Below are 18,885 nucleotides of genomic sequence, written 5' to 3'. Positions count from 1 at the left end.
TGTTTTCATAAAATTGACTTAATTTTTCCCCCTTTTCTCTTAACAAATTAATACAAAAAGTACATGTGGTAACACAAGTTTATACAGTATATAGAATATACAAAGGACAATTGGCTAGGGGGTACAATATCACATTACACAAGAACCTTAAGAGACAAATACACACAGCAATAATGGCTTTTTTGTTGGTAGAATACAATATAGTTACATTTATTTTTGCAAGGTAAGAAAGTGTGGTGTTTTGTTTGTACATTTTCTGAAATGAATTACACAAAAATGTCCAATTTATTTATATGACCCTATGATCACTCGGCTACAGAGAAGATGCTTGCTGGACTGTTCATTAACACGGTACTTCATTTAGTTTATCTGTCGGCCCCAGGCTCGAACTCAGGCCCTGTGTGTAGCTAACTGACACTCTCTGCCCATTTATCGCCATTTACCCGTTGTTGTCTTAGCTGTTTTACCCGTTATTGTCTCACCTGTTGTCTTAGCTCTCCCAATCAACACCTGTGATTGCTTTATGCCTCTCTCTGTCAATATGCCTTGTATACTGTTGTTTAGGGCAGCTCTCATTGTTTTATTTTACTGCGGAGCCCCTAGTCCTGCTCAACATGCCTCAGATAGCCACCTTGTCCCATCCCCCACACATGCGGAGACCGCACCTAGTTTAACTGGCGCCTCCAGAGATGCAACCTCTCTCAATGCCTAGGCTTACCCCCACTGGACTCGCACTCTACCATACCCTTGTCTGTACACTATGACCTGAATCTATCCTACCATGCCCAGAAATCTGCTCCCTTTATTCTCTGTTCCCAAAGCACTAGATGACCAGTTCTTTTAGCCTTTAGCCGTACCCTCATCCTACGCCTCCTCTGTTCCTCTGATGATGTAGAGGTTAACCCAGGCCCTGTGTGTCCCCAGGCGCTCTCATTTGTTGACTTCTGCAACCATAAAATCCTTGGGTTCATGCATTTTAACATCAGAAGCCTCCTCCCTAAGTTTGCTTTATTCACTGCTTTAGCACACTCCCCCAACCCTGATGTCCTAGCTGTGTCTGAATCCTGGCTTAGGAAGGCCACCAACATTTTTGAAATTTCCATCAACATTTTCCATCAAGACAGAACTGCTAAAGAGGGCAGAATTGCAATCTACTGTAGAGATAGCCTGCAGACTTCTGTCATACTATCCAGGTCTATGCCAAAACAGTTCGAGCTTCTACTTTTAAAGATCCATCTCTCCAGAAATAAGTCCCTCACTGTTGCCGCTTGTTATTATAGACCCCCCTCTGCTCCCAGCTGTGCCCTGGACACCATATGTGAATTGATTGCCCCCCATCTATCATCAGAGTGCTACTACTGCTAGGTGATTTGTGATTTGCTTAACACCCCGGCCGTCCTACAATCTAAGCGAGATCCTATCAATCTCACAAATATTATCAAAGAACCTACCAGGTACAACCCCAAATCCGTAAACATGGGCACCCTCATGGATATCATCCTGACCAACAACTTGCCCTCTAAATACACCTCTGCTGTTTTCAACCAGGATCTCAGCGATCACTGCCTCATTGCCTGTGTCCTTTATGAGTCTGCGGTCATGAAGGACCACCCCTCATCACTGTCAAATGCTCCCTAAAATACTTCTGCGGGCAGGCCTTTCTAATTGACCTGGCCCAGGAATCCTGGAAGGATATTGACCTCACCCCGTCAGTAGAGGATGCCTGGTTGTTCTTTAAAAGTGCTTTCCTCACCATCTCAAATAGGTATGCCCCTTTCAAAAAATGTAGAACTAAGAACAGATATAGCCCTTGGTTCACTCCAGACCTGACTGCCCTTGACCAGCACAAAAACACCCTGTGGCGTACTGCACTAGCATCAAATAGTCCCCGCGATATGCAACTTTTCAGGGAAGTCTTGAATCAAAACACAGTCAGTTAGGAAAGGCTAGCTTTTTCAAACAGAAATTTGATTCATGCAGCACTAATTCCAAAAGGTTTTGGGACACTGTAAAGTCCATGGAGAATAAGAGTACCTCCTCCCGGCTGCCCACTGTACTGAGACTAGGAAACACTGTCACCACTGATGGATCCACGATAAACGAGAATTTCAAAAAGCATTTCTCAAAGGCTGGCTATGCTTTCTACCTGGCTACCCCAACCCCGGCCAACAGCTCTGCACCCCCCACAGCAACTGACCCAAGCCCCCCCTGCTTCTCCTTCACCCAAATCCAGACAGCTGATGTTCTGAAAGAGCTGCAAAATCTGGATCTCTGCAAATCAGTTAGACTAGACAATCTGGACCCTCTCTTCCTAAAATGATCCGCCGCCATTGTTGCAACCCCTATTACTAGTCTGTTCAACCTCTCTGTCATATCGTTTGAGATTCCTAAAGATTGGAAAGCGGCCTCGGTCATCCCCCTCTTCAAAGGGGGAGACACCCTTGACCCAAACTGTTACAGACCTATATCCATCCTGCCCTGTCTTTATAAAGTCTTCGAAAGCCAAGTGAACAAACAGATCACTGACCATTTCAAATCCCACTGTACCTTCTCTGCTATTCAATCTGGTTTCTGAGCCGGTCATGGGTGCACCTCAGCCACGCTCAAGGTCCTAAACGATATCATAACTGCCATCGATAAAAGACAGTACTGTGCAGCCGTCTTCATCGACCTGGCCAAGGCTTTCGACTCTGTCAATCACTGTATTCTTTTCGGCAGACTCATCAGCCTTGGTTTCTCTAATGACTGCCTCGCCTGGTTCACCAACTACTTCTCAGATAGAGTTCAATGTGTCAAATCGGAGGGCCTGTTGTCCGGACCTCTGGCAGTCTCTATGGGGGTGCCACAGGGTTCAATTCTCGGGCTGACTCTTTCCTCTATATATGTCAATGATGTCGCTCTTGATGCGGGTGATTCTTTGATCCACCTCTACGCAGACCATTCTCCATTCATCTGGCCCTTCAATGGACACTGTGTTAACAAACCTCCAAACGAGCTTCAATGCCATACAACACTACTTCCGTGGCCTCCAACTGCTCTTAAATGCTATTAAAATGAAATGCATGCTCTTCAACCGATTGCTGCCTGCACCCACCCGCCCGACTAGCGTCACTACTCTGGACGGTTCTGACTTATGTGGACAACTATAAATAGCTAGGTGTCTGGCTAGACTGTAAACTCTCCTTCCAGACTCACATTAAGCATCACCAAACCAAAGTTAAATCTAGAATCGGCTTCCTATTTCGCAACAAAGCATCCTTCACTCATGCTGCCAAACTTACCCTCGTAAAACTGACTATCGCACCGATACTTGACTCCGGCGATGTCATTTACAAATTAGCCTCCAACACTCTACTCAGCAAATTGGATGCAGTCTATCACAGTGGCATCCGTTTTGTCACCAAAGCCCCATTTACTACCCACCACTGCGACCTGTATGCTCTTGTTGGCTGGTCCTCGCTACATATTCGTTGCCAAACCCACTGGCTCCAGGTCATCTATAAGTCTATGCTAGGTATAGCTCCGACTTAGCTCACTGGTCACCATAGCAACCCCCACCATAGCACGAGCTCCAGCAGGTATATTTCACTGTTCATCCCCAAAGCCAACACCTGTTTTGGCCGCCTTTCCTTCCTGTTCTCTGCTGCCAATGACTGGAATGAATTGCAAAAATCACTGAAGTTGGAGACTTATATGTCCCTCACTAACTTTAAGCGTCAGCTGTCAGAGCAGTTTACTGATCGCTGCAGCTGTACACAGACCATCTGTAAATAGCCCATCCAACCAACTACCTACCTCATCACCATATTTGTTTTTCTGCTCTTTTGCACACCCTTATTTCTACTTGCACATCCTCATCTCTACATATATCACTCCAGTGTAAATTGCTAAATTGTAATTACTTCGCCACTATTGGCCTATTTATTTTCTTACCTCCTTACTTAATTTGCACACACTGTACACAGATTTTTCTATTGTGTTATTGACTGTACGTTTGTTTATCCCATGTGTAACTCTGTGTTGTTGTTTTTGTCGCACTGCTTTGCTTTATCTCGGCCAGGTCGCAGTTGTAAATGAGAACTTGTTCTCAACTGGCCTACCTGGTTAAATAAAGGTGAAATTAAATTAAATAAAAAATATCGTAGGTAAATTCTGTTTTACATTTTTTTAATCCCAGCCTCCGTCCCCGCAGGAAGCCTTTAGCCAGGTCATCATTGTAAATAAGAATTTGTTCTTAACTGACTTGCCTAGTTAAATAAAATGTTACATAAATAACAAATAATATTAAATAAATTAATACAATGCCAAAAAAACACTGCTTCGTTATAAAAGGTACAATTTGAATATATGTTCCTAAACTTCTTCAAATCGTGGTTGGCAGGATAATATTTCTGAACAATTTTAAAAGGAACTTACATAATTTTGTTAATAAGTAGGTATTTGTGGCAACATCCAAACTTTTTTCCAACAGATATTATCAATAAAACTGTTCCAATAAGGCACGACATAGATACAACATTCTGCTGAAACAAGGCTTGAATAATGTAGGTTGTAGGTTTTTGGCAAAGTGGGTGGGGTTATATCCTGCCTGTTTGGCCCTGTCCCGGGGTGTCAGCGGATGGGGCCACAGTGTCTCCTGACCCCTCTTGTCTCAGCCTCCAGTATTTATGCTGCAGTAGTTTATGTGTCGGGGGGCTAGGGTCAGTCTGTTATATTTGGAGTATTTCTCCTGTCTTATCTGTGGTGTCCTGTGTGAATTTAAGTATGCTCCCTCTAATTCTTTCTTTCTTTCTTTCTCTCTCTCTCTCTCTCTCTCTCAGAAGACCTGAGGCCTAGGACCATGCCTCAGGACTACCTGGCATGATGACTCCTTGCTGTCCATAGTCCACCTGGCCGTGCTGCTGCTCCAGTTTCAACTGTTCTGTCTGCGGCTATGGAACCCTGACCTGTTCACCGGACGTGCTACCTGTCCCAGACCTGCTGTTTTCAACTCTCTAGAGACAGCAGGAGCGGTAGAGATACTCTTAATGATCGGCTATGAAAAGCCAACTGACATTTACTCCTGAGGTGCTGACTTGCTGCACCCTCGACAACTACTGTGATTATTATTATTTGACCATGCTGGTCATTTATGAATATTTGAACATCTTGGCCATGTTCTGTTATAACCTCCACCGGCACAGCCAGAAGAGGACTGGCCACCCCACATAGCCTGGTTCCTCTCTAGATTTCGGCCTTTCTAGGGAGTTTTTCCTAGCCACGGTGCTTCTACACCTGCATTGCTTGCTGTTTGGGTTTTTAGGCTGGGTTTCTGTACAGCACTTTGAGATATCAGCTGATGTAAGAAGGGCTATATATATATACATTTGATTTGAATAGCTCTATTGTTGTTGAATTGACCAAAATAAAAAAAAGAATCATAATATTGATGAGGCAACAGGGTTAATCATAGGTATCTTCTGAGGATCAGGTCTTGACACATTCCTGAATAATAAAGCAACACCTGGGAGAATGGCATCTAAAACAATTAGAATTTTAAGTGTTACAGGGATTTTGTAAAGTGATAAGAATTCCTTATAATTAAGTAAAATACCCTCTACATTTACATGTTGGCTCATCAAAAGGATATTATTATCAAATTGATTTGTTGCAGATACAAGGATTTGTGTTATGACGTAGTGTACATAAACATACCTTTCGTGGTAAAAATTCCAAGTACCGAATAAAAAGTACAAGTTAAATGAGTTTTCATCGCATTTTCAACTCTACTGATGGTTTTATGACAATATATTTTTTTTGCGTTATAGAGCGAGTGACTCTGGTATTGGCACGTGCGGTCTCGCCAGCGCACATATAGCCTAGATCAGGGGGTTCCAATTCAAACCTTTTCCTGGAGAGCTACACTGCTGTAGGTTTTCGCTCCAACCCCAGTTGTAACTAACCTGATTCAGTTTATCAACCAGCTAATTATTAGAATAAAGTGTGTGAGATTGGGGTTATGTTAAAACCTAGAGGGCCGTAACTCTCCAGGAACAGGGTTAGAGTCCTGGCCTTTTTTATTTTTTTATTTCACCTTTATTTAACCAGGTAGGCTAGTTGAGAACAAGTTCTCATTTGCAACTGCGACCTGGCCAAGATAAAGCATAGCAGTGTGAACAGACAACACAGAGTTACACATGGAGTAAACAATTAGCAAGTCAATAACACAGTAGAAAAAAATGGGCAGTCTATATACAATGTGTGCAAAAGGCATGAGGAGGTAGGCGAATAATACAATTTTTGCAGATTAACACTGGAGTGATAAATGATCAGATGGGCATGTACAGGTAGAGATATTGGTGTGCAAAAGAGCAGAAAAGTAAATAAATAAAAACAGTATAAAAACAGTATGGGAATGAGGTAGGTGAAAAAGGGTGAGCTATTTACCTATAGACTATGTACAGCTGCAGCGATCGGTTAGCTGCTCGGATAGCTGATGTTTGAAGTTGGTGAGGAGATAAAAGTCTCAACTTCAGCGATTTTTGCAATTCGTTCCAGTCACAGGCAGCAGAGTACTGGAACGAAGGCGGCCAAATGAGGTGTTGGCTTTAGGGATGATCAGTGAGATACACCTGCTGGAGCGCGTGCTACGGATGGGTGTTGCCATCGTGACCAGTGAACTGAGATAAGGCGGAGCTTTACCTAGCATGGACTTGTAGATGACCTGGAGCCAGTGGGTCTGGCGACGAATATGTAGTGAGGGCCAGCCGACTAGAGCATACAAGTCGCAGTGGTGGGTGGTATAAGGTGCTTTAGTGACAAAACGGATGGCACTGTGATAGACTGCATCCAGTTTGCTGAGTAGAGTGTTGGAAGCCATTTTGTAGATGACATCGCCGAAGTCGAGGATCGGTAGGATAGTCAGTTTTACTAGGGTAAGCTTGGCAGCGTGAGTGAAGGAGGCTTTGTTGCGGAATAGAAAGCCGACTCTGGATTTGATTTTTGATTGGAGATGTTTGATGTGAGTCTGGAAGGAGAGTTTGCAGTCTAGCCAGACACCTAGGTACTTATAGATGTCCACATATTCAAGGTCGGAACCATCCAGGGTGGTGATGCTAGTCGGGCATGCGGGTGCAGGCAGCGATCGGTTGAAAAGCATGCATTTGGCTTTACTCGCGTTTAAGAGCAGTTGGAGGCCACGGAAGGAGTGCTGTATGGCATTGAAGCTCGTTTGGAGGTTTGATAGCACAGTGTCCAATGACGGGCCGAAAGTATATAGAATGGTGTCGTCTGCGTAGAGGTGGATCAGGGAATCGCCCGCAGCAAGAGCAACATCATTGATATATACAGAGAAAAGAGTCGGCCCGAGAATTGAACCCTGTGGCACCCCCATAGAGACTGCCAGAGGACCGGACAGCATGCCCTCCGATTTGACACACTGAACTCTGTCTGCAAAGTAATTGGTGAACCAGGCAAGGCAGTCATCCGAAAAACCGAGGCTGTTGAGTCTGCCGATAAGAATTTGGTGATTGACAGAGTCGAAAGCCTTGGCGAGGTCGATGAAGACGGCTGCACAGTACTGTCTTTTATCGATGGCGGTTATGATATCATTTAGTACCTTGAGTGTGGCTGAGGTGCACCCGTGACCGGCTCGGAAACCAGATTGCACAGCGGAGAAGGTACGGTGGGATTCGAGATGGTCAGTGACCTGTTTGTTGACTTGGCTTTCGAAGACCTTAGATAGGCAGGGCAGGATGGATATAGGTCTATAGCAGTTTGGGTCCAGGGTGTCTCCCCCTTTGAAGAGGGGATGACTGCGGCAGCTTTCCAATCCTTGGGGATCTCAGACGATATGAAAGAGAGGTTGAACAGGCTGGTAATAGGGGTTGCGACAATGGCGGCAGATAGTTTCAGAAATAGCGGGTCCAGATTGTCAAGCCCAGCTGATTTGTACGGGTCCAGGTTTTGCAGCTCTTTCAGAACATCTGCTATCTGGATTTGGGTAAAGGAGAACCTGGAGAGGCTTGGGTGAGGAACTACGGGGGGGACAGAGCTGTTGGCCAAGGTTGGAGTAGCCAGGCGGAAGGCATGGCCGGCCTACATTATGCGACTATCATAATGGACCAAAAAGTGAGATTATTTGTATTTCTCAAACGGCAGCCAAACACCGATTATTATGTCACCAGAAGACCCTCGATATTTACCTTGCACGTTCACCACCATGTGAAATGAATCATAATGTACTTCATTTGTAGCCTAATAAACTCCATGCTTTCCCGACGAGTCGTACTGGGACTGCAAAACATGTCACGTGATTCCAAATTGACTTCGATTAAATGGTTATTATATCAATATTTGTGCATAAAAGCGTTTCCACCGACATTTCTCGCATAATACATTTTAACGACACAAAAAGGTTCCACCTTGTCTAGAGTATTTAGTTTAGTTTACATTTGGGTAGTTTACCGAAACTTCCTGTTTCCATCACAGCTCTCCTTTTTATAACATTTTTTTTTATTAACAACAAATCAATACATAAAGCACATGAGGGAACACAAGCATACATAGATTACAAACAATGGACAATCGAGATAGGGGGTACAATATCACATTACAATTACACAAGCTCTCGTTAATTCGTTTTTATACCGTATGGCGTCAGAAAAGAAATCGCGATGGGAACCTGGTTTGCAATTTCACGGGGGCGAGCACACATGATTCTCACGAACGCGCAAGGGATTACAAGGAAAGTTTGAGCTGTGAGGATACACGTCTGTTTTTGTTCGTTGTTGGTAGTTTGCTTTATCGACTGTATTTTTGTACCTGTTGTTATTTTTGTAAGGACAAAAGTCGTGTGCCTGAAGGTGACCAGCAAGCAAATATTTCTCTCAGCAGATCCAGCTAGCTAAACTACTTCCTCAGGTAAAATGTGCGTAGACAACTGTGTGATGAACAATGGCAACGTGTGATGTAGCCAGTAAACAGGCTATGCCAGGCGACACACTGATTTTAATACATCACTGCTTGATATGTGGAAATGATGCGAATATTCTAGTTTTTACTGCTTTTTATTACCCGGATAGGGCGGTAACTAAGTCAATTGACCCTAGAGACGTTTTAGCATAGATACAAGGGAAACTGGTTAGTCCATTACTGGGCGTTACAGGAAAGCCCCATACATATGGGAGCATTTAGCTACTAAAACTCAATTGGAAATGCAAATGGTAACTATAAATGTTATATCATGTATGCAATTCCTTTTCCTTAAATGGGTATGTATTTGTTTTAAAAAAATGGAATTGCAAAAAAAGAACTGCCAATTTGAAAATAATTAGCAGTGTTTGATGATTCATTTCCATGATACTATCCAGTACAACACTGGCACATCCAATAACATAATTTAAATTATACATTTCTCATGTTTGCCATTTCATTTTCTTGTTGTGATAGCATGAATTGTGACAAATACATTATTTTCTTTCAATTGACAATGCTTTTCCATACTCTGGTTTAAGATTGTCATAATTTAAATGATCAATCAAATTCGATAAATCAATCATAATGCTTAATTTCGCTATTTCGTTTCCTCATTTGCATGATTGTTTTTTTCGACTTGTGTTGATTGTCAGTCAAACACTGGGTGGAGTTGTGCTTACTGGCGATGGTCATGTTCGGTTGTAGCTGTATCGATTGTGGTGTGTTTTTACGCTATCCCGGCAACAACAATCAGTGTGAAACCCCACAGAAGAACAGGGTGTTTGCAAGTGGGGACTAGTAGCTAGCTAATTGGCTATAATATGTAGCTAGCTACCGGTAGGTTAGATGCATGTCACGTGACATGTATCTAACCTTGCGAGCAACTTACCTTGTGGACACCTTCAAATGAGTGGATTCTGCAATTTCAGCCACACCCGTTACGAGCAGGTGTATAAAATTGAGCACACCGCCGTGCAATCTCCATAGACAAACATTAAGTAGTACAGTGCAGTGGCCTTACTGAATAGCTCAGTGACTTTCAACATGGCACCGTTATAGGATGACACCTTTCCAACAAGTCAGTTAGTCAAATTTCTGCCCTGCCAGAGCTGCCCCGGTCAACTGTAAGTGCTGTTATTGTGAAGTGGAAACATCTCGGCGCAGCCATGAAGTGGTAGGCCACACAAGCTCACAGAACGGTACCGCTGAAGCGCATACCGCATAAAAATAATCTGTCCTCAGTTGTAACACTTACTACTGAGTTTCAAACTGCTTATGGAAGCAACGTCAGCACAATACCTGTTCCTTGGCAGCATCCATAAATGCGTTTCCATGGCCAAGCAGCCACACATAAGCCTGAAATCACCACGCGCAATGCCAAGCTGGAGTGGTGTAAAGCTCGCCGCCATTGGACTCTGGAGCAGTGTAAACGTGTTCCCTGGAGTGATGAATCACGCTTCATCTGGCAGTCAGACAGACGAATCTGGGTTTGGCGTATGACAGGAGAACGCTACCTGTGCCCGACTGCAGAGTGCCAACTGTAAAGTTTGGTGGAGGAGGAATAATGGTCTGGGGCCTAGCCTGAACCATGAAAAACAGCCCATCAGTTCCAGTGAAGGGGAATCTTAATGCTACAGAATACAATGACATTCTAGACAATTCTGTGCTTCCATCTTTGTGGCAACAGTTTAGGGATGGCCCTTTCCTGTTTCAGCATGACAATGCCCCTGTGCACAAAGTGAGATCTATACAGAAATGGTTTGTTGAAATCTGTGTGGAAGAACTTGACTGGCCTGCACAGAGCCCTGACCTCAACCCCATCAATCACCTTTGGGATGAATTGGAACTCCAACTGTGAGCCAGGCCTAATCACCCAACATCAGTGCCCGACCTCGCTAATGCTCTTGTGGCTGAATGGAAGTCCCGACAGCAATATTCCAACATCTAGTGCAAAGCCTTTCCAGAAGAGTGGAGACTGTTATAGCAGCAAAGGGGGACCAACTCCATATTAATGTTCATTAGAGGTCGACCAATTAATCGGCATGGCCGATTTTTATTTTTATTTTTTAATTAGGGCCGATTTCAAGTTTTCATAACAATCGGTAGTCTGCATTTTTGGATGCCAATTACATTGCAATCCACGAGGAGACTGCGTGGCAGGCTGACCACCTGTTATGCGACTGCAGCAAGGAGCCAAGGTAAGTTGCTAGCTAGCAATAAACTTTTATAAAAAAACAATGAATCTTAACATAATCACTAGTTAACTACACATGGTTGATATTACTAGTTTAACTATCCTGTCCTGCAGTGCCTGTTATTTTATCATCGAATCACAGCCTACTTCGCCAAACGGGTGGTGATTTGACAAGCGCATTCGTGAAAAAAGCACTGTCATTGCACCAATGTACCTAACCATAAACATCAATGCCTTTCTTAAAATCAATACACAAGTGTTTTTTTAAACCTGTGTATTTAGTTAAAAGAAATGCATGTTAGTAAGCAATATTAACTAGGGAAATTGTCACTTCTCTTGTGTTCTGTGCAAGCAGAGTCGGGGTATATGCAGCAGTTTGGGCTACCTGGCTCGTTGCGAACTGTGTGAAGACCATTTCTTCCTAACAAAGACCGTAATTAGTTTGCCAGAATTGTACATAATTATGACATAACATTGAAGGTTGTGCAATGTAACAGCAATATTTAGACTTAGGGTTGCCACCTGTTAGATAAGATACGTAACGGTTCCGTATTTCACTGAAAGAGCAAACGTTTTATTTTTTAAATGATAGTTTCCGTATTTGACCATATTAATGACCTACGGCTCTTATTGCTGTGTTAATTATAATATAATAAAGTCTATGATTTGATAGAGCAGTCTGACTGCACGGTGGTAGGCATGGCTTTTTTACATTGCACATATTGCACGTTTACTTTCTTCTCAAACACTGTTTTTGCATTATTTAAACCAAATTGAACATGTTGAATTATTTATTTGAGACTAAATGGATAATATAATACATAAATAAAGATAAAATAAGTGTTCATTCTGTATTGTTGTAATTTTCATTTTACAAATGTGTGTGTGTGTGTGATCTCGGTATCGACTTTTTTGGTCCTCCAATAATTGGTATCGGCGTTGAAAAATCATAATCGGTCGACCTCTAATGCTCATAATTTTTGAATAACATGTTTGACTTTTGTTCCTGTAGTGTAGCTAGCTGGCTATGATGCACTACTGGCTAACGTTATTGGCTTGTGTTAGATAGCTAGTCTAGCGAGCTATAGCTACCTTCACAACAAGACATCGTGGAACACTTTTAGGTAAGTGGCTTTTTTTGTCTTGTCATTTCAGAGGAAGGTGCATTGAGGGCTACAGCGATATTACAATGAGGGGATTTGATTAAGCTGGCCGTGTTGGTGCAAATTGCACCGGATGAAAAGTCATTGTTTTGAAAACAGTCTGCCTCTCGGGTGTGAGCCGGGATCGCCGTTCAAAGCTCACTGCGAAGTCTGCTCAAACAAAAGTGTAGTATGTCAAGAACATTGAAAATCAAATGTTTGTCACATGCGTCAAATACAAGTGTAGACCTTACTGTGAAATGCTTACTTACAAGCCCTGTTCACATGCAAAGTGTTTTCTCTTGGTTAAAACTAATGTGATATTTATCTGCTTTCACAAGTAAACTTAGTTTGAAAATTTTAACATGTACTTTGATGGAAAACGTATGTCTCTGAATGATGAACCATGCTGTCTTGTTGACAATAGGACCTGGTGGTGCAGATTACTTTTCGATTTGAGCAGGGCGCTCCTCCCTCACCACTTTTGCCCATTCACGTCACGGGCCAATGCCCGGCGCATCCCGGTCCAGCTTAATTAAACTCCCTCAATTTAAGAGCAATACAGATTATATTAATATTGTAGTCTTATGATCCTCACTGAGTTTGTCATTTTGTTTATTGCAAGTAAAGCTTTTGTTTGAATGCCAGTAAATAATGTCGACGTTGCAGTATTTCATTATTATAGCCCACATGGGACAGTACCAGAGATTATAAGTGGGCAGATCTGATATGGACTGGAATCAATGATTCTTAGGAGTTCCTGTTGTCTGATTTTAAAATAAATCCCTTTCTATATTAGCTCATTTGCCCCAGACATGACAGTGTGCCTTTTCAACTAATATATTTTGTGTTCAAACCCTAAGGAAACTGATGTCATTGCTGTGTACGGGACACCCCAGCAGGTCCTCCAGCAGACGCTGCCCCTCCTGTCTTCGATGCTGCTGCCCACCATCAGATGGGTTAGAAAGCAAGGGCTGGAGGGGCACCAAAATGTTTGAAAGATGCCCATCGCCACCTGTGCTATAATACCTAATTGAACTGTAAATTGAGTGAATGATTGGTTATGACATGCACTAAACTGGAGCATACAGTTGTTGTACTATAAAAAAAACTGTAGGATATGTGAATTGTGACTAGTGTACTTATCATGCATGAGTTGTACATTGATCTGTGTTTTAGATTTTCATCTATTCTAATCTTTTAGCATAATTTGCACTCGTTTCACAGGCAGTTCTGGCAGATGACCTGTCTCCATGTCTGATAGAAACTAAGAAGGAATATCATCCCCAATGATACCAATATTTCTAACTTTACTGATGAGGAAGAGGGCAGACTTATGTTGTCACTGAACTGCTCTTGAAGTGTTCAGTTAAAATTACAGTGCCACTTTGTTACCACTAGTGACATGTCCTTGCTCTTCAATGAGGTTCTGCCAATCATATGTAGGAAACCTACAGTAGTAACTTTTTTGTTGAACACCAGTGATTCTAAGAATAACTGTTACTTGTAGGACCATGTCTCCATCACAGGTCACCAATGGTACAGTACGGTGTATATCCTTAATAAAACAATTTGTGATGGTTAATTTTGCATGCCTCATTTTCCAGTCGACATGGAACAAATCAATATGCAATATAGTTTTACTTACAGTATGACTTGCATAACCAACTCAGTGCCCTTGTGGTTAGTGTCCTCGCTGAGATTTAAAGGTTGGACAGCTCTATCCCTGGCCTAGTCATACTAAAGACTGTAGAAATGGGACCTGATGAGTCTCTGCTTGGCTAGATAGATAGATAGATAGGGCCATTCGAAAGACTAGCATCTTGTCCAGGGGATGTACCACTAGTCGTAGACTGTTCTCTATGCTACCGCACGGCAAGCGGTACCGGAGTGCCAAGTCTAGGTCCAAGATGCTTCTACCCCCAAGCCATAACTACTGAACATCTAATCAAATGGCTACCCAGACTACTTGCATTGCTCACCCCCTTTTATGCTGCTGTTACTGTTATTATCGATGCATAAGTTACTTTAATAACTCTACCCTCATGTGTATATATATATTATCTCAACTAACCGGTGCCCCCAATCATTGACTGTTTTACTGCCGCTCTTTAATTATTTGTTACTTTATTTCTTATTTTGTATGTCTTTTTCTTAACTGCATTGTTGGTTAAGAGCTTGTAAGTAAACATTTCTATGTAAGGTTGTATTGGGCGCATGTGACAAATAAAATTTGATTTGTTGGTGCCATGACATGACAACCGTAGTTTTTGGTGCCATGACATGACAACCGTAGTTTTTGGTGCCATGACATGACAACCGTAGTTTTTGTAAATACTGTCCCACCAAGGACTAACTCAGACTAATGTTAATGGCCAAAGGGGCCGTTCTCCCTCGCTCTCTGTCACTGTCAAATATATGTATTTTATTTGTTTAGACCAGAATCATTTATAGTAGGTTGTCTCTGTTCATCTCTTAAATGTGTTGACTTGCCTCACCATGGCCAGCTAACTAGCATATCTAACCTAGCTAGTAGCTAACAGTGGAGGCTCCTGAGGGGAGGATGGCTCATGTCTGGAACGGCGCAAGTGGGATGGCGTCAAATCATGTGTTTTATTTATTTGATACCATTCCACTTTTGCTGCTCCAGCCATTACCACAAGCCTGTCCCCAATTTAAGGTGCCACCTGTGGTAACTACATATACTAGCCATCATATTGCTTGCAGCAAGCAACATGCCTGAGCTGTCTCCTCATTTCTTGCTCACTCGCTGTCCTGGCCAGCATAGCAAAGATTAACTACACTGAGTGTACAAACTATTTGGAATACCTTCCTAATGAGTTGCACCCCCTTTTGCCCTCAGAACAGCCTCAAATCGTTAGGGCATGGAGGACAAGGTGTCGAACGTGTACTACAGGGATGCTGGCCCATGGTGACTACAATGCTTCCACAGTTGTCAAGTTGGCTGGATATCTTTTGGGTGGTGGACCATTCTTGATACACAAGGGAAACTGAGTGTGGGAAAAACCTGGCAGTGTTGCAGTTCTTGACACGTTCAAACTGGTGGGCCTGGCACCTACTACCATACCCCGTTCAAAGGCACTTAAATATTTTGTCTTGCCCATTCATCCTCTGAATGGCACACATACACAATCCATGTCTCAAGTCTTAAAAATCCTTCTTCAACCTGTCTCCTCCCCTTCATCTACACTGATGGAAGTGGATTTGTAACAGGTGACATCGATAAGGGATGATAGCTTTCACCTAGATTCACCTGGCATGGAAAGAGGTGTTCCTAATGTTTTGTACATTGTGTGTGTGTGTGTATATATATATACGGAGTTATTCAGTATATAGTACAGCTTTGCCTCTTCCTCTCTGACCCAGAAATACATGAAGAAATTAAAGAGTATTTCTGTCTGAGCATAGCTAGCAAGCCCAGCCCAGGCAACCACTTCCGCCTCACATTACCAAAGCAACCCCCACCGTGTTTGACAGGTCTAACACACATCGAAAACGCGAAGGAGCAATGAGGAAACTAAATAGCAAATTTGAGCAGTGATTGATTTATAGAATTTTATTGATCATTTGAATTTTGTCATAACTCATGCAGTCACAAGTAAATTACATGAGAAATTATTGGTAATTTAAGCTTTTACATTTCATTTTTAAACGTGTCAGTGTTGTACTGGATAGTACTGTGGAAATTAAATATGAAACACTTTGCTATTTCTTTTTCTAATCAGCAGGCATTATGCATACTCAATCATGAAAACGATAATGCTTCAAATTTTGTCATAAATGCATACCCATTTAGGAAAAGGAATCAGAAACGCATAGATTTATATTTTGCCCATTTATTTTTAATATTGAATAAAGCCACTAATAAACTTCTTACACACTAACTGCCACCATAGATTTTTCAACTAAACTTGGCTGTACTTTCATCGTTCTCGATTCAGTGAAAGAATTTATCTTAGAAATGTCAGTTTCAAGTTGCAGATCGTTTTGCAAAAAATATAAAATCCATGTTTTGTACCCTCCCATCTTAGCTGCCGCACATCTAGCATTTCCCAGCAGCTTTGCCAGGTGTAGCATTAGATGGCAGTTCGTCACACAGTGCAACCAAAACAAAGATCTACACACATGCAAGAGGCATATCTCACTCAATACAAAACATGGATTTAATAGCTTTCTGAATTTTCTATGGTTTTTGTAGAACCACCTGCAACTGGAAACTGATATTTCTAAGATACTTTTTTTCACCGACTAGAGTTTGAAGATTAGTTGAAAAATCTGGTGGTTTGTGTAGGGCTTTCCTGCAAAGCCCAGTAATGCACACCAAACATCTTTGGCTGTACGCCAGATAATGTGATATATGTATCTACAGAATTTAGTATTGTGTTGGTTAGGAATACAGTGCCTTTTATGTCTGAGTTTGTGTGTTGTGTAAACAATGACTGTACTACGTACTGTACTTTTCATTTGTTCCATAGCTTGTGAATCTGACATCAATCACCATGACTTCTATTCCCATGACAGGTAAGTGGGACGTCCTTTTTTTGTGTTAGAGAAATGCCATTTTATATGGCACTTATTTCAAAGAAGACAAAATATATTTATTTGAATTTTGAGGTCCGTGTGTCAATGAAATACTGTAACCATATTTTCCTCTATAGAGTTGATGACACACAACCCTTTTTCATGACGGCTCTGTCTTTACTTCTGATTTAAGGCACTGCGTTATGTCAAATAGATTAAACATGGACTGGACCTGAGTTTAGCCGTTTTGTAAGCAGATTACCCTGCATTGAGAAAATGATGCAGTTTCTCATGTTTATACTGTCACAGCCTACAGTATGAAACAGATTGTTTTATGTCTTCAGCAACAGAGATGAGACCTACATCGCTTCCCAGTCATACGGACTCCTCTGTCATTGGAAGTAGGCCTGATTTTATTTTAACTTTTCACTTCAGTATGATAAAAACAAAAATGTGCAAAACCCTATGTTTTAAAAGTAGACTCCACAAAATGTTGCCACAAGTAGCACCCCAGATATTGAGATAGAGATGCAAGACTTCACTCTTAGTATATGCGCATGTGCGGTTTACGTTCTGCATCTACGTCATATCCCTGAGTCTACCTTTAAAGCGTATGCATCTATCCTTAGCTGAACTTCTGTCCCTATTCTTATAGCATTTCTCTCTCTTCTATTCTCTCTCTGTAGTTGTCATCGTACTTGTTCTACTGACGCTAGCTGGCCTGGGTTTCCTTCTGTACCGGTACTTGTGCCACAACAAGGGTGCCTACAGAACCACAGGAGAACCTGCCCCGGGGGAGGACTGTGATCTGGCCCACGGTGACATCGTAACTGATGAAAAGAAGGAGTACTTCATTTGAACTTGATGACGAGGAGGAATGTGAGAACTGTGGGTGGGTGTTTAACAAAATGTTCTCTGCCAAACTGACAGGAAATGACAATCTTTGATGGACATCTACCATATGTCTGCAGAATTGAAGACCTACATAGATTTTACCCAAGAGAACACACTATCACGTATAAGCACATAAGCTGGGCAAGCGATGAGATTAATTAGTAACAGTGTGTGCACACTGATGGTTTTACAATTTAACAGTTGTGTGTAAAGTAAGAGAACTGTTTTAACACTGGTGGATGGAGGACTTCATGAGATTCTTGTGGGGGAATGTCTAAGATGGCGTCATATAATTGTTATCAATCTGCTCCCCATGTGTCAACTCTGAAGGGCTTTCATTTTCTGATTGTATTGGTAAAATATATATATATATATATATATATACAGTGGGGAGAACAAGTATTTGATAACCTGCAAAATCAGCAGTGTTTCCTACTTACAAAGCATGTAGAGGTCTGTAATTTCTATCATAGGTACACTTCAACTGTGAGGTTGGAGCCTGTTTGATTGTGTGGACAGGTGTATTTTATACAGGTAACGAGTTCAAACAGGTGCAGTTAATACAGGTAATGAGTGGAGAACAGGAGGGCTTCTTAAAGAAAAACTAACAGGTCTGTGAGAGCCAGAATTCTTACTGGTTGGTAGGTGATCAAATACTTACGTCATGCAATAAAATGCTAATTAATTACTTTAAAATCATACAATGTGATTTTCTGGATTTTTGTTTTAGATTCCATCTCTCAGTTGAAGTGTACCTATGATAGAAATTACAGACCTCTACATGCTTTGTAAGTAGGAAACACTGTCGAATATGCAGGTTATCAAATACTTGTTCTCCCCACTGTATATATTTTCCTGGGGGCTAAATGGGAAATTGTATTTCTTGATCAGTAGAAGGCACTGATTTTTTTTTTTTTCTCATGCCATTATACATAATTTACCAGTTCAAAACTGGGCAGCTTAACGGGAAATGTTGTTTTGTATCTGTTACTATTACCAAATACACCATCTTGTTTGTATGGTCTTACTGAAGTATCTGCCAAAGGCAGTAAGTGGCCTGAAAGACCTCAATTTGAGACTGCAGGTCTGACATGGCAATAAAGCTTGTTAGTTTTTAATCACTCAGTGTTCAATGTCCTTAATCCAGCTAGCTATAAG

At 41.9% G+C, this 18,885-nt stretch overlaps 1 long non-coding RNA gene across 1 annotated transcript; it reads left to right on the top strand.

Annotated features, from left to right (window-relative positions):
* The first annotated feature begins 8,675 nt into the window (after positions 1-8,675).
* On the top strand, positions 8,676-18,848 carry LOC118360772 (uncharacterized). The gene is made up of 4 exons (XR_004820915.2): positions 8,676-8,901; positions 16,788-16,833; positions 17,178-17,234; positions 17,520-18,848. It is a non-coding gene; the product is annotated as an uncharacterized LOC118360772 (long non-coding RNA).
* Positions 18,849-18,885: the final 37 nt, after the last annotated feature.

Source organism: Oncorhynchus keta, chromosome 28 (genome assembly GCF_023373465.1).
Source record: "Oncorhynchus keta strain PuntledgeMale-10-30-2019 chromosome 28, Oket_V2, whole genome shotgun sequence".
In the NCBI taxonomy this organism is placed as follows: Eukaryota; Metazoa; Chordata; class Actinopteri; order Salmoniformes; family Salmonidae; genus Oncorhynchus; species Oncorhynchus keta.
The sequence above is the reverse complement of the archived record's forward strand: the minus strand, read 5'-3'. Positions and strand labels throughout refer to the sequence as shown.